The sequence below is a fragment of the Capsicum annuum genome, chromosome 8, assembly GCF_002878395.1.
Source record: "Capsicum annuum cultivar UCD-10X-F1 chromosome 8, UCD10Xv1.1, whole genome shotgun sequence".
Lineage (NCBI taxonomy): Eukaryota > Viridiplantae > Streptophyta > Magnoliopsida > Solanales > Solanaceae > Capsicum > Capsicum annuum.
This window is the reverse complement of record NC_061118.1, coordinates 58,417,060-58,439,211: the sequence shown is the minus strand read 5'-3', so window position 1 is coordinate 58,439,211 and position 22,152 is coordinate 58,417,060. Positions and strand designations below refer to the sequence as shown.

The following is a 22,152-nucleotide window of genomic DNA, read 5'->3' as shown; positions in this document are numbered from 1 at the left end:
GTGTATTGTGTTGAAGGAAAAACTGAGGAGTATGTGTGTTTTTGCTGCATGTATAATGTATGAGGATATCTTAATGGAGGGGTATGTGTGTGTACAGATTAGTGAGGGTGGTCTGTGTATTGTGTGAGAGTGTGTTGTGTGTATATAAATTTTGAGAGAGGCCTCTGGTGATCAGAATTTTAATTCACCTTTACTTTTAAATTAAAAGTATTTTGAACTCTTTTATGCTAAGTTCTATACATTACCTTTATTTTAAAAAATTCTGTTGCTCGTATCATCAGGAACTGGTACCTTTATATGGACTACTGGTACCTGCACATCTTTCTCACCACCAGTAACCATATTATTGGGAATATATTTTTTGACCCTATTTTTCCTGCTTATATGGTTAGTAGATGCACTGACCATATCAGTAGATGAACCTGCAACACTGTCTACCCTAACTTCCACCTATTTTCCTTGTCCCAAATCCTGCACTTCAAATGTATTTATCAAACCACATATCACATGATTTGGATTGACAAGATGGGGGTTAAAACCCTTCTCAATACCACCAGATTCTTGCATAAAACCAGCCACACTACCATCAGATTCATGCACAAAACCAGTCATACAACCATTGAGATCACACGGTTGGGAAGAGAGAATACCCATCGTTCTCAAATCCAGATTGTTGTGTTCAACTTCATTTGCATTAAGATTTACCACTTTTCTAGGTTCTTCTTTTTGTTTCTATGCACACACATCTGCATTTTGAGAAGCTTGTGGACCTTTGGATTTATATGTTTTTTGATGGCATTACTGTTGTTATTTTTGTTGTTGCTTTTCCTTCTCGATCCTTTGAGTCTGCCACTAGCCATTTACCTTTTCTTTTCCATTTTGTTTCTCTGACTGTAGTTTTTTTCTTATTGAAGTAGAATAGATGCAGCCTTAAGAGAACTCTGTCCATCTTCAAGTTATGATGATGAAGCGATACTAAGGTTTCCGTATACTCTTGAACTTGCTCTCTTTTTAACTGCTGAAGTATTTGATTATGCTTAGTTTGAAGATATTATGTACATATTAGGTGATACTTGTTACATGCAATGTGCGGTGAGCTTCCTTCTAAACCACACGCCACAAGGTTTATCTTTAGTGAAGAGTTATGAGTCTTACTATTTGATGAATTCAAATCTATTTGACGAGCTTTATAACTCTATAGTATTATAAGATCTCTATCTATAGTCTCATATTCAACTTTGTAGTTGGGATGCACCCGAGAAAGTTGTCCTTCTCATCTTTGGTTGTGTATTTGTTTGTGCTTTTACCCCCTAGAATTTATAAATAAAACTATCAGAGTTTTATTTGTTTTCATGGATGTTATTGCGTCCTTGAAATAGTTGCAGTATAATGAAACTATCAAATTAAAGTTCTTTGTTGTAATCTACATTGAACAAATGGTTATTTCTTCATCTCCTGGAGCTTTCTCTGCACATGATAAGTGTTTAAAAATTGAATTTGATACTTTGATATATTCACTTAATTTATGTCGAGCATATAAGGTGAAGCGATGAACTAAATTTTTGCTTTACTGTTGCAGAAGTTACTTGATTTAGGTGAAACAGCAGGAACTAAAAGTCGAGGACTTGATTATTTTTTGGCCCTGTGATGGAAGCTGGCAATTTGAACTAAAACTTGATGACTTAATTAAACAATAGAAACAGGAGTAACTTGACTATTTTTTTCTATGTATTCAAATCTTATGAAAAATTTAATATGATACTCTAGCTCGATCAGGATGGTAACTATGTTTTTTGTGAAACAAATATTAAAACTAATATCATGGGATGTTAACTAAGTTTTATATTCTCTAATTATATATATCATGTTCATGTATTGAGATTCTCGATAGCAATTTGGTTTTTATTTGATGAAATTTATTATTTTTTGATATTAGGCTTATTTGTGGTCAGTTAGAGACTAGAAATATTGCTCGTCTTGAAATGTTTATCTAGGATGAGATGTTGCTTGTCTTTAATGGTTGATCTACGACTAGAATGTGGCTTGTCTATAAAGGTTGATCTAGGAAAAAATTTTCGCTTGTCGCTAAAGGATAACTAGGACCACGTAGTTAGTCTACTTGAAACGCAAAATATCATCGCGAAAAGATAATTATGATGAGGTAGTTAGTCTATTTGAGACAAGATATACTGTCGCTAAAAGATAATTATGATCATGCAGTTAGTCTATTCAGGACGATAAATACCACGCAAAAAAATAATTACGATAAGGTAGTTAGTCTATTTGAGATAAGAAATATCATTGCTAACAGATAATTATGACAAGGTAGTTAGTCAATTTGATACGAGATTGCTCATCACAAAAGAATAATTAAGACCATGTAGTTAGTTGATTGGTACAAGATATACCATTGCTAAAAGGTATTTACGACCAGCTTTTTTTCCATCGCAAAAAGATTTTAAGGACAGGTTTATTGGACTCGTCGCTAATGACCTTTAGTGGCGGAGCCTGTTAGGACGGGACACAACTGAATTTTTTTGGTCCTAAAAGACCAATTGGAACAAAATTTGGACTTTCTGGGATAATATTTCCCTTTCTTATAGGTTGTTTTTCTTGTAGTGCACCCAAGAGTAAAGTTAAGTATAGGTTAGTTAACTCATGGACACTAGGGCAACACTAGTATAATGAACACCTTTAAAATAAAGTAGACAAGTGAAGCACAAAACAGAATTCATTCATTCATAAAACTTAGCAAAAGTGAAGCAAGCTAAAATAATCAACAAAAAACAACTGTCTTTATAGGCTAATATTAGAATCAAGATAAGAAACTGACACAGGTTTTTATAGGGAAAAAGGGATATAGTGCTTAGTTAGAGAGAGGTTTGGGGGAAGACACTTAAGCAACATCTCTGTTCTTGCATTTTCAGAATTATGGGCATACAACAACTGTTTTGTAAGAATCTTTACTTCAGTATTCAGTTTTGGAACTTCACCAGTCAGTTCTTCCACTTTTACCTTGAGTTTAGAATTTTCAACTATAAGTTCATCAGTGTCACCTGGTCCCTTAGAAGATAACTTTTGATTCTGCAACTTCAGGTGTACTATTTCGGCATCTTTTACACCTAACTTTATCCTTGACTCCTCTATTTTCTTTTCTAACCTTTCTTGAACAACTAGCAACTCAACTACTTGAGACTTAGATCCAACTTTGCCCTCTATGCATTCATTCTCCACAAGAGTTGTCAAACTAAACATCTGCATCGTTGTTCTAGGTGTTCCCTTAGTTCCAACCACACCATACTATTCAAACATCTTGTTAAGAGATATCCATGTAGAATTCCATGTTTGACTTCCTTTTCAAAAATCACTTTATGCATATGATCTATCATTAGAGAAGGAAGACTTACTAATTTAAGCTTGCTCAAATATTTGATCAAGAATAGGTAAACACTTGAGGAATTTGTTCTTTATTCATACCTTCACAATATAACCTTCTTGATGAACTCAAATACCAGTTGATAATCACTTTTTAGAAACTTCTTTTTCACTACAGATGTTGATATTCCTCATATCTTTGATGCTTCAATCACATACATAGTGGTAGATTGTCAATTTACCACAGTTTCTACTCCTAAAATAGGTACATCTAAAATTTTTACTAATTACTTCTTATCTATTTTGATAGGCTTTCCTTGTACTTGGAAATTCAACATATACCATCTTCTAAGAATTCCATGGTGTAGTAAAATTCCTTAACCTCATTTTCAAACACTAACCTCATTTTCAAACACTATGGGGATGATTCCTCAAATAAGTGTAACAAACCTTGGTGTCTGACTTGCTCTATTAGCTTTATCATTCCAGGATTTTCATAGATTTTTGGATTAAAATCATTGGCATTTTATTTCTTTGTTCTCTAGCAACAGACTTTATCTCTTCTTCTCTTAGGACTACTACTCAATTTTTCAATCATAGTTGTTCTCTTCTTGGGACTAGGTCCCTCAAAGTCTTTTCTTTTCTTGACATCTATGTGTTTCTACCTCATTCCAACATGGGTACTATACTTTGAATTAGAGGACCTAGTCCTCTCAAAAACATGAACCTTATTTCTTCTTTCCTCTACAGCTGCAACATATTCTGAACTCATGTCCTCCCCTCCCCAATCTCTACAACTTCAATATCTTCTTTCTTCTCTATTGCACTAGTTTTCATGATCCTTCTTATTTTTATGGATGAAGATTTACTCCTCTCTATTGCATCTACTAGAAATTTCATCTCAGACCCTTTAGTGGAGTAATATCTAGACTCCTTCACCACATAGTCCACTACTTTCTCGTTACCTTACTTCCCCTTAGTTTCTTCACAAACCATCTTAGAGGTACTTCGTCCTTATTTTTATCATCCTTATCACTTACTTCTTATTCTTTCTTATTACCAGATTTTTCCTTGGTATTACATGCAAGTAAAAGAAAATTTTCAGCCACCCGGCTCTCATTACAGAAAAGATCAACCCTTTTTACTGGTATTTCTTCACCAAATAACTAAGAAAACATAAAGTATGAATCTGAGGAAGTAGGAGAGCCTTGTTCTTGTAAATTTTTAGAAGTATCAGCATTTTTGAGTTCTTTAGACAACTTAGGATCTAAGAATTTTTAGGTGCTTTTTAGCTTTTTAAGGAGTGAGAGATCTCAGTTTGAGAGATTTCATGTTCGATTGGTGACCCAAATCCTTGATTGGAATCCTCCACCATGAATTGTTAAATACAACTTTCTAGGGTTGAGGAAGGTTCAATAGGAATTGACTTATTTAAGGGTTTTAAATCTTGTAAAGATAACTCGGTTGGTGAATTTGACTAAGTTTCTAGTTTGAGACTTAAGATGATGATTTATATGCCTTTTATTGTTGAAGGATTGGAGTATTTGGAATATTCAACCTAATTTTGTAGAGTGATGTCTCCCGTAACACTTTTAGCTGGGTTTGAAAAGATAGAATCATCAACCATTTAATTCTGGGGTGAGAGAGATGAAATGGGACCCATTAGGTTTGGAGAGAAAAGTCGATTTTGGATGATAAGTTAAAATTAAAGGAAGATGAGTGAAGATCTAATATAGTGGTTTAGAGAAGTGATAGTTGTTAATAAAAGAGGTCACTTTTGAAATGACATGTCTAAACTTACTAAGTGTGACCCTTAATTTTGTAAAATGAAATTGACTCCTTTTGCAGAGGAGAAAAATACTCAAGTAATATTTAGATAATATTTTATAGTTATTCTTAAAGAATTTTGTATCGGTACTAACCTTAGATATGGGACCAGTTCCCTCACTTTTGAGTGAACCTTTAATTTTGAGTTTGACACATTTGTCTACTTCCCAAGTTATTCCCAAAGGTTCATACCTGCAAGGTTAAAGTATCGAGTTCGACTCAGATGCACCTATTTTACCAAGGATACTGGCCTCCTTATCTTAGCCAAAATTTGTGAGGAATTATAGATTCACATGTTAGGGTAGGTCAATTTGATCAATTCTTTCTTTTAACTTAATCTAGGATCAATGATTAGTAGTCTATGTCATTCCCATTCCTATTTTCTTCTTGCAACCTTTTCCTTATCATCTTCATCACTATCACCCTTCTTTCTTTAATCCATAGGTATTCTCCTTCCTTCATTTTTTAAAAACTTTCATCTATAATTTTCCAGGGACCATTTCCTTTGAGTTCAACTATTTCAAAATAAGATACCTCTACCTTGAAATATCTTGAGAGAGAGAGAACACAATAAGACCTTTTATTATTAGGCTTTGAATACCTTCAATTAACGAGAAAATTCTTACTACAATTCCCTTCCTCATGTTTGGATTCATGATCATAAGTTGAATTTGGGAACCCACTTAATTTTAAGTTCCCAATAAAAGGATAATGGTATGATCAAATCCTTCTTGGCCCATCTAGGTAGAAAGTTCTTCCTTACCTTTTTCAGGAACTTGAATTCATTAAGATGTGCATTATCTTCTTGAACATATACAGTACTTCTCCATCATGAATTAAACCAGTACTGATATCCTTTTTTAAATGTCCATCTCATCCACAGTGAGTACATAAGAGTTTATGCCATTTTCTTCTATCATCATGAGCAACTTTTCTTTAGACCCAGCGGGTTGGAATTATCCTAGATAGCCTAGGCCTCTACCCTCATTAACACCTTTTTATTAAAATTTAAAAGGATAAATGAAGAAGTAGTCCATCTAAGAGACTTGTAGAGCTCTTCTCTCAAATGAACCAGGTCCCTTTCTAACTCTTCATTCTTTTGTCGTGCAAACATAAGGTGTTTTTGAGAATCCCTTGGTTTTTCCTTAAGATCAATTTGAAGCTCTTGATTATCTACATTCTCTTCAAAAACATTTTTCTCAATAGTTAGTTCATATACAGAATTTATCAATATACTAGCAATCATTTTTATCTTCTTACCAAAGTAGTTATCGAGGTTATCCTTAATATCAGAAAGAGTTATCTTTTTTTCTTTTTCATCTTCTGTGTTGACCATAAAGAAAAACAAGGAATCAAAGATAACTAGACGATCTCCCACTACTAACATGGTTACATCCCCTAGGCTTCTCATATTCATCAGATTTACGATAAGACTCTCCCCATGAAATTAAAGCTTGCTTTACTGCATACTCAGCTGCTTCCTTCCTTCTTGAAATTTCAGGGACCTAGTCCCTATTCTTTCCTTTGTTACCTCCATTATTGAGATACTCCTGATAATCCAATTTGTGTATTGGACAACCTTTGATAAAATGCTCGAAACTCCTATATTTGTGACACATTTCAACATTATTTTTTTCTTTATTGTTTCTTTCTTTTCTTTGGAACTGACCACTCCTTTTAATGGATTAAACAATTCTATTTTCCAAATAGGAAAGATCAATATCTTCTTCATTTGAATCATATTTTGAAGCCTTTAATCCCAGAGATTTTTCTTTTTTAATTTCCTTCTTCTCTAGCTCTTGCTGCTTCTTGAGCTCATGAGTCCTTATATTACTAAATTATTCATCCATAGTAAGGGTTTTTAGGTTTATTGCCTCTTTTATAGCATCCACTTTGCTTTCCTAGGACTTAGAAAGGACACCAAGAATTTTTATCACTTGCTTATATAATGGAATCACTTCTCCCAAGCAGTGAATGTCATTAGTGATAGAAGTGAATCTTGTATACATTTCTTGGATTCCTTCTCCTTCTTTCATGGTGAAGGTTGGATACTGAGTAGTCAGTATGTCTACTTTAGAATACTTCACATCAGTAGTACCTACATGTGTAATCCTCAAGAAATTCCAAATATCTTTGGCATTTTCACTAGCTCAAATCTTTTTATATTCATCAGGCTCTATACCACATACTAATAATTACTTGGCCATGTATTTTTTCTTAATCTTCCTTCTATCTTCATCATTATATTCTCTCCAGCTCTTTTCTACCATTCTTGTTATTTCTTCTTTTTTGAATTCTTTAACTAAAACATGAGTACCATTAAGAATTAAGTTCCCTATCCTCAGCTATTATGAAGTCAAACTTCTTTGATTTCCACCACCCATAATATAGCCCATTAAATATTGGTGGTCTAGTGGTAGATTACATGAAATACCCTGGTTTTTGTACCTTAAAAAATTACCTAGAATTTTAATATTTAGAACTAATATGACTCATGGGTATGATTTGTATGTTCAAGTATAGATAGTATGGTCTAGTCGTATGCTGACCCATGTTAGTTAGTGAGTCAGATTTTGATTACTGGAAGGATATGACTTAGGGGTACGATTCGTATTTGTGGTTACGGATCATTTTTTTCCTTAACTTAATCTTAGACTTAGTTACTTAGGTTGGATTTGAGTACGAATGTCTCACCCTGAGCAGTAAGCCAGGATACGAGTCATACCCAAGACTCATATGGTAGACAGTGTCTAAATCTTCCTTGGGTTTAAATATGCCAGGGGTATGAATGAAGGATACGAATCATATGCTTTGGATATTACTTGGTTGGATGAGTTATATGCTGGACACTTTTTGATCCAAGGGTTGAATCGAGGATACGAGTGGAGGGTACCACTCGTATTGAAGGGTACGACTCGTGTGGGTCAGTTATAGCCCTATGATTGGATTTTAGGGCAACTTAAGTAGGGGTATTCTGGATATTTCCTCACTTATCCTAATAAGGTCCCATGACTTCTAACCCACTTGGAAGGTTAAATTACCTTATTATTCCATTCATTAACACTTTAAAACTCTTCTTAACACTCTAAAATTCTCTCAAAAGCTTTTGGGCAAGTAATGCTAGGACTTTAAATAGAGGATTGAATTAGGGCTTTTCTTGGTGATTTATTTCCATCATCATATTGGTTTAAGGAATATTCTCTTCCCTCATTGGTAATTTTATCTAAAGGCATGGTTTCATGAATCTTTTAACTATTTCATGGATTGTATGAATTTGGTTTTCAAATATGATTTAGGGTTTTGATATTAAATGGTTGGTTATGGTTTCCCATGGTTTTAATTATGCTATTATATACATTAATGGTGGTTTTGGATAATTGAATTGCATGGTAATGGTTTAATGGTAATTGGAATTGGTTTTGGTCATATTATACCCTCAATGTGCTTTACAAAATGCTTATAAAGATATGCTCATTTCATTGACTACTTTAATAAAACTCTTGCATCTTTTAAAACTTGGTAAAGAAATTATGGTTGGGTTTAATGGCTTGGAATGGTAAATGACTAATGGTTATGCTTGAGGGGCACATGGAATCCCCCAAGTTGTTTAATATGGTAACTAAAAGTGTACTTAAAAGTCCCTTTAAACCTATAAATAGTTAACTATGGATGATACTTGTAAGTAATGGTTGGTATGAAGATACCAATATTAATATCCTTGGTTAATAAATGGAAAATGGTTTGGTTTCTTGGAATTGATATTAATTGGGAAACAATGGTAAGTGTGTAGCACAGATGTGGAAGGTGGAGGTCCAGGGGGGACCAAAATTGGAAAGTCATATTTGACGATATTAGGTTTGTCTTGGTGATCATGTGCGTGATATTACACTATTTTAGGCATGTACTAGTCATCCCAAGGTTTTTTTACCTATTCGAATAGATACTCGCACTGGGGCCCTTTCAGTAGGGGAGCTGAACCCATAAAGCCCGTGGGTGGTTTAGGACAACAAAACTACACAGCCCGGGTAAAGGTTTTAAATGCTTACTAAACCTGATACTTTTTTCTGGTATGGTTATATATGTGTCTGTGTATGTTTGCATTTATGGTTGTGTGCATATGGATGGTTTTACTTGGTTTTATAAATGGCATTATTTAATTCTTACTTTGAGATCATGCTAGCGGTCACTCGCTAACCCTATCTACTGGCGGTTGTATACCTATGCTATGAAGAAATTGACTGTTCTACTCCTCCTACACAGTGATTGACCCAAGGACAATATTTGGACTAAAGTGGTGAGCTTTCACTATTTTGAAATGCTCCATTTCATGTTTGTCATGACCTGAGTCGGGGCCTAGGCCGTAAAGGGCATCCCAAACCACGAAGGCTCGAGATACCCCTGTAAATCCCCAATCTACTAGTGATATTATCCAGTCTGGACCCAAGCCCGCACAGTGTTAAAATAGGCACTAGAGAGTAAGGCTTGCTTTCTTATATACCCAACATCCCTCCTGTGTTTTGACGATATGGGACTGCTTCTCATAAGTTGGGGTGTCACATACACCCCCTATTATGGACTCAGTGTCCTTGCTGAGGTTTGCCCTACCAAATTAGATTTGTTAGGGTGTCACATACACCCCCTTATGGATGCCCCTTAAAGACTCAACGTCCTCACTGAGGTTTGCCATACCGAATGGGATTTTCCTAGACTCAACACTGAGGTTTTCCCCACTTTATTGTGATTTTCCTAGACTCAATTTGAATGTTGGCCCACATAGATAGGGTATTGTAATACCCCAAACTTTTTCTATCTTAATTTTATTCCTAGAATATTAAGGGATGGCTTCAAAACTGAATAATATTGACTTCATATAAAATTTTCTTGATTTCGACTTTCCATTATGGGGGGAATCGAATAAGCTTTCCATTGATATAAAATTCTCCTAAAACTAACACTTAGTGAAGAAGTTAGGGCATTTTTGGTAAGCAGTGTGCTAACTAGGCAATCACCGCGTCGTGATGGAGGCCAAATCTAAATGTATCAATTTCTAGTATCTCATCACTATTCCACTATATTTCGATGAGAATAGCGATGAGAAGGCCACCACATCACAGTAGAAGTAAAATCAATGATTGTCAAATTCTAGTGGGTCACCGCAATTATACAGCATCGTGGTGAACCTCAAAACATCAATTGTCTGTATCTAGTAAGTCACCATGATTCCATCGTGTCATGGTAGGTATCGCGATGATACACTTACCATATTTTAGTTTAGTGAAGGGTGAAGAAGGATTTATTAGTTAAGGTGAATTGATGGGTACTTAAACTATGAAAGGAGTCATTGATGATATTGGTTGTGTTAGGAAGGTATAGGATATCAATGGAAGTATCTGGTTTTAGAGTATTGTTAATTTAAGTGTATGGATGGGTGAATAGTAGTAATGTGTAGAAGTAGTATGTGCTAATAAATTATAATAAGGAAAACCGTAAGGTCATGATTGATTATTATTATTTTAAGGATTTAGTGGAATGGTTTATCTTGATGTCTTATTTTATAGATTCCAAATAAGAATAGTATGTGATTAATCATGGCTAGCACTAGACATTAAGTTTGAGTAGTGGATGACCATAAACGTAGAAATAGTGATTTTTTGGTTGGTGGTGCTAGTCATACGGAAGTGATCAAGTAGGCTTGTATAGTGTATGCAAGAGTTTAAGTAAATTTATTCGTAACTTAGTATGATGATGTAAGTATGACGTAAAGGTGCCCAAAGTGATATGGAGTTGCATTATTTTTTAAGTTTATTAGTATTGTGTGTGGTTAATAGTACCCTTGAGTGGTTAAGAGGAAAAAGGCTAACTATTTTGTAAATGGTGTTATTAGTAGATAAGTTGAGGAGTAATGGATAGTTGGTGTTGAGTCTTTTAAGTATGATTTTGATTCGTACGATTATAAAAGTGTGATCTTGGTAGGCTATGATTATGTGTTTAGGGAGGTAGATATATTTGCTACTGAGAGTGTAAGTCTTTGATGATGATTATTAAAGGTAAAAAATTAAGAATAGTATGTATCAAGAAGGTGTTCGGAATGAAGTTAGTATAGTTTATTAAAAGGTTAGGAATATCATGTTAAGTGTTAGAATCTAAGTTTAAATCTTTGAAGATTCAGCGAATAGAAATGAGAGTTGATGCTCTAGATGGTGTGAACTCAGGATGTAGTGATACTTATGAGGATTCTATGTTAGTAAGTGTTCAATATATTATGTGATGACTAGTGGGGCTACAGAAAGATAGAGTTGTACCTCAAAAGGAAGTATTAGAAGCGGGTTTTACACTTTCAGGTGTAGCCTTTCAAAGAAAGTTTATTATTTGCGTGTATTGTCATATTTCAAACTCCAGGGTATAGTGAGTGTAGTTCAGTTTAGGGTTTAGTAAGGGATCCCATAAACTTAGAGTGATGGCTTAAAGCTATGGGGAAGATGATGGAATGAGTAACCAAGTCAGGCTCTCAAATTTTAGTACTATTTCCAGTGTGTTATAGAACATCAGAAAGTGAGGATAAGGCTCAACCCATTCTTATTTTAGTATTTTCAGCTATCCCAATACCTACTCATGCCTTACGTGTCAGTTCCTTGACCATAGCTCATGTTCATACAGATAATAGAGAGTCATATACTCTCCAATTCCTAGTAAGAGGAGTTCCAGTTCATCCAGCAGTTGGAATCACATTCCATAAGTTATGAACTCTAAATTCAGGCCTTACAGTATGTTTAGTTCCATTACTCATGCAACACTCTTAACGATCAGCAAAATTCATATTTATCTCATGTATGTCCTCAGATTAGATCTCCTTAATAAATCTATGTTGTGAATACTCTATTCCTCAGGCCTTATTAAGGTGTCAAGTTATGCTTAGTATCCCTTCATATTTTGGGCCCTGGTATTCCAACCTTTCAATGACCTTTCCTAGGTCAAGGTAGTGATGATGAATAATTATGGAAATAGGAGAGAGTAAATGTGTTATGTTTGGGAAGATTGTCATATGCATGTTTCAGGTAGGTATATAAATAAAGGAATATGGAGGTGAAGATTTATGTATGACTTGGTCAGTTGGGAATATTTTATGTGTGTCTTCCTAAGTATTGAATAGTGCATGAAAGTTGTTATTGATGGGCATATTAGAGAATATGATAAGGATGTTTTATAAGTGTTTGCTTAGAAGTGCAGATGTGGTTATGAATATAGGCTTGAATGTCATGATTAGTATGTAAAATTTTGAATTTTGTTGTTAAAATGGTATGAAGAATTATACTAGAGGTGAGTAGTTATTACAGTGCTTGGGGTATTGAATTCATTGTTTAGATTAGTATTATGGTGTGGTTTTATGTGTTGCACTTTGTGATTTCGAGTTAGGCTTGACGACAATGAGAAAATTTTGTTCAGTTAGACTTTAGTAGATGGATTTATCAATTCCATGTGGGAATTATAAGTTGAATCAAGCGAGTATAGTATTTGAGGGGAATAGCATAGTTGAGAGAAAATGTTTGTGAAGTTTTGTTAAGCTTGAAAGTAAGAATTTACATTGCTTAAGGCCCAGAAATTATATCCTGGCTTATGATTTATAAGTTTATGTACCATGTTATAGAGCCGTAGCAATGTTGTAATTCCTTATTTCGATGTTTTGTTTTGATCATGCCCAAAGTTCCCTACTCCTTAATAAAGTTAGAGTTTTTTGGAAAAGTGTTGGAGAAATACTCCATTGGGATATGAGCATTCGGTATGATTCAGTCCGTACAGCCAGCAATCCAAAATAACAGTTTGATAGACAAATTTCCTTAGTTTTCTATCTTCCAATTTAGTCTAGTCTTGCTACCTAAAATTTTGTGAGTATGGTCATTTCAAGTGATAGATTTTTTGCGTCTATGTAAATTGCGGATCCATCTCAGTATATGCATCATGCATTAGTTTCAGATTTAGATATTAAGTCATGATTTCATAAGTATCCTGCATATCATCTTAGTTTTTTACAAGTATCTCAACCAAATTAGTATCATTCGGGGATAAACGATCCCAAGGGGGAGATTTTGTAATGCCTTAAGTTTTCATGGAGTTTTTATGTCATAAACCTCTCATCTTATCCTCACAAAATCTGATCCGACCTAAAGTAATGGTTACTCATAAGTTGACTCCCTCATTTCTATCTCATTCATATAGCTGTTTTCATGAGAATGCATGCACTCACAGACAAGTTCAGTAGCTCATTATGTTTAAGACTCAGTTGTTTGGTTTATGTCGTAGTGCATGCCAGTTGTAGCCTCAGTTTATAGTATTTGAGTTTCGCTAGCCACATTCTACGATAAATTTTCCCAAGGGAGAGATATTGTAATACCCCAAACTTTTTCTAGCTTAATTTCATTCCTAGAATGTTAAGAGATGGCTTCCAAAATGAATAATATTTAATTCATATAGAATTTTCTTGATTTTGACTTTCCATTGTGTGGGAAATTGAATAATCTTTCTATCGATACCAAATTCTCCCAAAACCGACACTCGGTGAAGAAGTTAGGGAATTTTTAGTATTCAGTGTGCCAACTGGGCAGTCTCAAAGTCACGATGGAGGCCAAAGCTATATTCAGCAATTTACAATAACTCATCACAATTCCACCACATCGCGGTGAGAATAGCGATGAGAAGGCCACCACATCATGGTAGAGGCCAAATCGACATTTGTCAAATTCCAGTGGGTCACCGCAATTGAACCGCGTTGCGGTGAACCTCAAAACAACAAATGTCTATACCTAGTAAGTCACCGCAATTCAACTGCATCGTGGTGGGTATTGCAATTACACACTCACCACATCGCGGTGAAGCCTTAAACGGTGTTCCAGTTACGGATTTTAAATCTCAAGGGCAGATTGGTCTTTTGCCTACTCCCCCAAATCATAAAAACAAATGATTAAAGCCATTATTGAGAAACCTATGCTCATTCTCCATCAATTTCTCTCAAGTAAAATCCCTAAGCTTCAATCTCCAATTTCAAGAATCCCCAAAAGTCCACCATTCTTCTTCTAAACTAGTTCAAATTTCAAGATTTCCAAGTCAAAAGATCCAAGAGTCAACTTTCAAGGGCTTAAATAGGACCTCAAAACCAAACTTCTTCATCTAGTTCATCATCTATGGTATGTGGGGTTTGAACAAGGATAAATATTTTGTCCTTGTGCCACAAAACTAGAATTTTATTAAAGATTACATGATTTGAAAGTTGGAGTTTACACCCAAACCATCTCGTGTTGGGTTTTTCAAATTTACAAGTGATTTGAATATTGAAGTACATGTTATCTCATTTGCTTATGCTTTGACTTGAAGATTTCTATTATGAATTGCACTTCCCTATTGTGAATTGATATTGTTGAATGAATTTCAAGATGACTATTGGGAATGAGGCTTTATTATGAAATTCTAAATATCTAAGTACATATGCTTTAAAACCCATGTATGAGTTTTGACATTTCAAGAAGAGTATATTATTAGCATGCTTTGACAAGTAAGTATTCAGATTTTTAAAGAAAGATTGATCTTTTGATCCTAAGCTAAGATAAGAATCCAGATTATTCATACAGTTTATGATTTGAAGCAATGAGAAGCATAATTGGTTTTTATTTTGGACCTTTGTGCTATTTTAAGGTGGATTTCCTAAAAGTTCGTAGCAATAAGTATGGGAGTAGTATTTGGCACCGAGTTGGACATGATTCCAAGGTCTCATACCCCAGAACTATGTACCACCGTAGATTTCTGATTTTCACATAGTGGGCTAAGATAGTGATCACTTAGGTTAAGGTTCTATTCTGATGGCAAGGGTAGAACAGCTCTCCATAACGTGGGCAAGACGTTGGACTCGATGTCAACTCACATGGTTTATGTCGGTTAGAAGAAACTCCCTAAGTCCCAAAGTTCCAAATTTTCAAAGCTCCCAAAGTCTCTAAGTTTCAAAGGAAAAAATGATAGAAAAGCTTTTAGAAAGCTAAGTGTAAAGGATCACAAGTTTTACTCAGATTATGCTTTACAGAAAGATATTAGCTCTAGACCTCAGCTTTCAGCTTTCAGATTTCAGATTTAAGAGTTATTCCTTTCTACACTTAGATAACATGACTTACAGACATAATATAAGTACAACTTTTAGAACTAAATGTTATGACTTGCTAGATTTATAAAGTTTGATTTGCTATGCATGACTTCAGTTTTCAGTATTTTGGATATTTCAGCTTATGTGAGTCATTTACATTTAGCATGCATTTTTTTACAAATTATGACGATGAGATAATATTTTTCTTAAGCATTCACCCCATATACTCAGTACATCCTCAAAGTACTGATCCACATATATGTCTATGTGCTACATTGTCTCATAATATAGGTATGAGTTGTAGCACACATCCATATTCAGATATTTTGTAGCTTCCAGTCAGCAGGTGATGAGTCCTTTTGATTCAAGGGCTCGAGTCAGTTATACAGTTCAAGTAATATTTTATTTTTCTTTATTCAGTCATATTGATTTGGGATAGTTAGGGGTCATGTCCTGGCAACCTATAGTCAATACTAGATGGGGATTCATAGACAATCAGTAGAGTTAATGTATTTGAATCCAGTGTTGTTTTGTAAAAGAAGAGTTGTAATCATATTAATAAAGATTTGTATTGATCAAGTTCTGAAGAGATTTATATTTTTTCGTATTTTTTTCAGATTTATGGGTTTTATTCAGTTGCTTATGAGTTATACTAGTAGAAGGGTTAGCTTGGGACCACTTGTGACCCTAAGCACCTATGACGTCTCGGGACTTATTTTTGGGATGTTACAATGTTGTGGATATTTCTATACATATTAATTTTCTTTTGGATATTAGTTTTGGCTATAATTGGGGGCATATCCCAATCGAATTTCATCACTCTTTTGGTTAGAGGCTTTATTGTACTTCTATGGGTAGGAATGAGCTGGATCGGTATTGTTGTCATCCTTATCATTGGAATAAGATGAGAGGATGGCATCATTGGATATAATTTCTCACTATTCCATCATATTTTATTTTGGGATTTACTATATTATGTTTTGGAATATCTTTTGTTATGGTTTAGTTTATTGGCCTTATTTTGGTATGGTTAGATTATTGGTATAGGATCGTTGAACTTGATTAGGTCGATCACAGTTGCGATCTTATCCTAGAGTCTTTATGTGAACTTTTACACTGTTATATTACATGCTCAGAATTCAGCCAACTCAGGGCAGGTGGCTGGAGGTTGGGTTTGGTAGTGGGGGTGGTCTCTGATCCTAGTTGGACTTGGCATACCCTTTAAGATAGGGCCCTAGGGTGGGTTATGTCAAGTTTATATTAGAGCCTAGGTTCATGGTAAATCGGAAGTCCACAAAGCTGTGTTGAGTAGAGTCTCTTTTAGGTTTGTGTAGCACACCACACTCATAAGGGAGAGGCTACAAGGCATTTCATAATGTTTCACTTTCTTGGTATTCTATTTTCAATCTTGGAAGCTCAGTCCTGGAATCTTCTCTAATCCTTGTTTGTTCATTTTTCTGATCATGCCTCATAGATTTAGAACACAAAAAAATTCTTCCATCCCATCTAGGGGTAATGCTGAAGGGGTTCATCTTACTTTTGGGGTTCATCTTTGATCTCACGGTCCTATCCCTGATAGTTTTGGAGTTACACCAATTGCTACTAGTCCTTTCTAAGGTGAGATGACTAATGCAGAATTTTATCAGTCTATTCATGCTATTGCTAAAACATACTGAGTGGGATATGTCTGGTACTTTATATGTTGAGTCCATAAGGGTTAGCCAATTTATGAAGATGGGTCCTCCCACTTTTTTTAGAGTAAAGAAGGAGGAGGGTCCACAGGGCTTTTTGGATAAAATAGATAAGATATTTTAGGCGATACAGGCTACTAATGTGGAGGGATAAACATTGCAGCTTACCATCTCAAATATATTATATATCAGTGGTATAAAGAGTGGGATAGGGATAAAGAAGATATGGAAGAGTCATCCATATGGGATACCTTCTCTGGTGCTTTTTTGTATCATTTCTTCCCTCAAGAGTTGAGGAGAGAAAAGAAGGAGTTTGTGAACCTCAAGTAGGGGAGGATATCTGTCAAGGAATATGTCTTGAAATTTCACCAATTGTCAAGGTAAGATCCTTATTTGGTGGCTAACATACAGGCTAAAATAAGAAAGTTTATTTTTGGGTTGAATCAAGATTTGATTTTGGAGAGAAAGACAGCCTTATTGATTAAGGATATGGATATCTCTAGATTGATTATTTATAAGCAGCAGGTAGATAATAAGAAAAGGAAACAAACGGAGTTTAAAGATAGGCAGGGTAAGGGGAGCATGTTTTCTGACCAGGGAGGTGCTCAGTCACAAGGTGGTCGAGATAGTGGCAAGTAGCAGAAAAAGAAATGAGGGAGTTCTATTTCCTACTCTTCTTCTAGTGCTCCTTATCAGTCAGATGATAGACGTCATCATGGTGGTGATAAATTTTGGGCGCAGGGTGCCTAATCGATGGAAAATGAAGGTCAGTCTATTTCTTTATGCCCTTCTTGTCGGTTCTGTGGTCGTCCTCATTGGGGTTATTGTAATAATGGAATGGTCAAATGCTTTAAGTGTGGACAGGTAGGCCATCGGCTCAGGGATTGTCTGGTTATTAAGGTTGCTACGGGGGCAAATAAGATTCTTGTGGTTTCATCTTCTGCTCCTACACCTGGTGGTATTGCATCCTCTTCTATTGTTGGTCAGAATAGGATGTATGCTTTGGCATCTCAATAGGAATTTGTGGCATCACCTAATGTCATTACTGGTACATTATAATTCTCTCTCGTGACGTGTATTGTTTGAGTGATCAAGGTTCAACTCTCTCCTATGTGACTCCTTGTGTTATTGTATTTTTAGGTTTTGATCCTATAGGTATTTTGGATCCTTTTTCTGTTTCAACCCTAGTAGGTGACTCGGTTATTGCTAAGATAGTCTATAAGGGGTGTGGTATCTGTGGGTGGCAAGTAAACCTTGGTGGATCTATTTGAGTGGGATATGATGGATTTTGATGTCATTCTGGGGATGGGCAGGTTACACTTATTATGTGTCCTTGGATTATTGGACCCGTAGGATTATCCTTAGGTTCACTGATAAACTGATTATAGAATAGGAGGGTGTTTTTCTAGCTTCTAGGGGAAGATTTATTTCTTATCTTTGAGCTCGGAGGTTAATCTCTAAAGGTTTTGTTTATTTCTTGGTTTGGGTTAAAGATTCTAACTTGGGAGGTCCTTTTTTCCAGTTAGTTCCAGTGGTTAATGACTTTCCTAAGATCTTTTTGGATGATCTTCCCAGTGTTCCTTCAGATAGGGAAATAGAGTTTGGTATTGACTTGGTTTTCGACACTCGTTCAATTTCTATTCCTCCATATAGAATAGCTCCGACTGAGTTAAAGAAAACTCAAGGAGCAACTTAAGGATCTTTTGGATAAAGGGTTTATTCATCCTAGTGTATCTCCTTGGGGTGCAACAGTATTGTCTGTGCACAAGAAACATAGTTCCCTTTGGATGTGTACAGTCTATAGGTAGCTGAACAAGGTGACGGTCAAGAACAAGTATTTGCTACCAAGGATAGATTATCTGTTTAACTAGTTGAAAGGTTCAAAGTTCTTTTCTAAGATAGATCTTCGATCTAGTTACTATCAGCTAAATATTAGGGAGGTGGATATCACTAAGATGACTTTTCATACTCGGGATGGGCACTTTGAGTTTTTGGTAATGTCATTCGGGTTGACTAATGCTCTAGCAGCATATATGGATCTGATGAATAGAGTTTTTCATCAGTATTTAGATCTCTTCATTATTGTGTTTATTGATGACATTTTGGTTTATTCAAAGAGCGAGGTGGATCATGCTAATCACCTCCATATGGTGTTGCAGACCTTAAAGGAATAGCAGTTGTATGCCAAGTTCTCTAAGTGTAAGTATTGGCTGAACTCTGTAACTTTCTTGGGTTATATTATTTCTAGTAAAGGGATCATGGTGGATCCATAGAAGGTTGCTGTTGTGAAGACGTTTCCTAGGCCCATGACTCTATCTGATATTTTGAGCATCTTAGGTTTATCCAAGTATTATAGGTGGTTTGTGGAAAAATTTTCATGGATAGATGCTTCTTTAACTAAGTTAACTTAGAAGAAGTTTAAGTTTTCTTGGTCAAATACTTGTGAAGGGATTTTTGAGAAGAAGCATAAGTTAACTTTGGCTCTAATTTCGACTTTTTTGGAAGGTAATGATGGGTTCATTTTTTATTGTGATGCATCTCAGGTAGGTCTTGGTTATGTGTTGATGCAGCATAGGAAGGGGATTGCCTATGCTTCCAGGAAGTTGATAGTGCTTGAGAGGAATTTCCCTACCCATGATTTAGAGCTATTGGCGGTTGTGTTTGATTTAAACATATGGCGGTATTATTTGTATGGTGTTCATGTGGATATCTTTTATGATCATAAGAGTCTACAGTATGTGTTCACCCAGAAAGATCTTAATCGTAGGCAGAGGAGATGGCTTGAGCTTCTTATAGGCTATGGTATGAGTCTTCACTATCACCCAGTTAAGGCTAATGTGGTTGTTGATGCTCTTAGTAGGTTATCTATGGAAGTTTAGCTCATGTAGAGGAAGAAAAGCGGTAATTAGTAAAGGATATTCACCACTTGGATAATCTTAGAGTTCGCCTCTTGGACTCTAAGGAAGGTGGTGTGATGTGCAAGAAGTGGTTCAATCATCTCATGGTGTGGAGATTAAGGAAAAACATGTGTTGGATCATGTCTTGATAAAAATTAAGAGTGACATTAGGGGGCAAAAGGTAGTGGTGTTTGAGATCGGTGGTGATGGTAATTTACGATACCAAGGAAGGTTGTGAGTTCCTGAGGTCAAAGGTTTGTTATAAATCATTTTGGCTGAGTTTCATGAGTCACGCTATGTTGTTCATCCCGACTTGACTAAGATGTATCATGATCTCAAGGAGGTCTATTGGTAGAATTGCATGAAGTGGGATATGGCTGATTTTGTGGCCAAGTGAATAATAGTCAATAGGTTAAGGTTGCGCACATAAAACCAGGAGGGTTGTATCAAGTAATTGATTTGACCGAATTGAAGTGGGAAGTGATCAATATGGACTTTATTACCGGTCTTTCTTGGTCTCGAAATTAGTATGATTTGATTTGGGTCATAGTGGATAGGATGACTAAGTCTATGTACTTTTTGCCTGTGCGGACTACTTTCTCAGTGGAAGATTATGCTAAGTTATATCTTTAAGAGATTGTGAAGTTGCATGGGGTGTTTTTTTTGGTTATTTCTGATCATGCCATGCAGTTTACATCGCACTTCTAGCGATCTTTCAGAGAGGGTTGGGGACTAAGGTTAGCATAAGTACTACTTTCCATCCATAGATGGATGGGCAAGTAGAGATAAGTATTCAAACATGGAAAGATATGCTTCAGTGTTATTAGATTGATTATGGTGGTAATTGGGTTGAGCATCTACCTTTGGTGGAGTTTGTTTACAACAATAGCTATCATTCTAGTATTGTTATAGTCCCTTTTGAGGTTTTGTATGGTAGGAGGTGTAGATCTCCTATTGGTTGGTTTGAGCTTGGTGAGCCAAACATGTTTGGTCCCAATTTAGTTTACCAGGCTATATAGAAGGTGAAGGTGATTCGGGAGAGACTTAAGGGTTCCCAAAATCGCCAAAAGTCCTATGCGGATGTTAGGTATAGAGACTAGGAATTTGAGGTTGGTGAAAAGGTTTTCCTCAAGGTATCCCCCATGAAGGGAGTAGTGTGGTTTGGAAAGAAAGGGAAGTTCAGTCCTCAGTATATGGGTCCTTATAAGGTTTTACGAAGAATTGGTAATGTTGCTTATGAGATGGAGTTGCCTTGTAGTGTAATACCCCAAAAAAAATCCAAACCAATATTAGAGCCATGTACCAAGCTCGTGCATAGTACATCATGGTTCTTTTATAGTTTTATGATTAAGTTAGATGTATATTAAGGTTTCACATAACTCCCAGCTATCAGACGAATCAAAACATTCCTTACCAATTGAATTCTGGAGAAGGATATTGGTATAGTCAACTTCAAATGAGAATATCTCTCATTATACTTGGAATTTTTGAGCTCATGACCTATGAATAGATAGATAATTGAATTAGCTTTCCAACGATACCAATTTTCCCTATATCTGATATCGGATAAAAGAGTTATTCCTATTTTACTCCTACAGGTCAGGCTGGAAACATTGTGACGACATTTGTGGTAGCTTACCACATTCGTGACGCCCTATCACGAAGGTCGTCAGCCTTAGGCAGAAACCAGCTCCTAAGTGATGACATTCGTGGTAGCTTACCATATTTGTGATGCCCTATCGTGAAGGTCATTAGCCTTAGGCAGAAACCAGCTCCTAAGTGACGACATTCGTGGTAGCTTACCATATTTGTGACACCCTATCACGAAGGTCGTCAGCCTTATGAAGAAACCAGCTCCTAAGTGATGACATTCATGGTAGCTTACCACATTTGTGACGCCCTATCATGAAGGTCATCAGCCTTACGCAGAATCCAGCTTCTGTGTGACGACATTTTTTATGGTCTGTCACATTTTTGACGCCTTGTCATAAATGTCGTCAGGCTTAGGCATTAACTATCAATTCCAGATCCTGTGTGATGACATTTTTGATGGCTTGTCACATTTTTTGATGCCTTGTCATAAATGTCGTCAACTATGATTTTCAGCAACTAGGAATTTATTTCATAAGGGTATTTTGGTCATTTCCTTCACCTTCCACGACTTATAACCTGCCTAATTTTTCCCATTTTTCTTCAGTTAAGCATCTGAAAAACCCTCTCTTACGCTCTCAACCACAAG

General features: G+C 35.7%; 1 pseudogene; it reads left to right on the top strand.

Annotated features, from left to right (window-relative positions):
• Positions 1–1,041, top strand: part of LOC107879149 — a 34,061-nt pseudogene extending 33,020 nt beyond the window's left edge.
• The last annotated feature ends 21,111 nt before the right edge of the window (positions 1,042–22,152 follow it).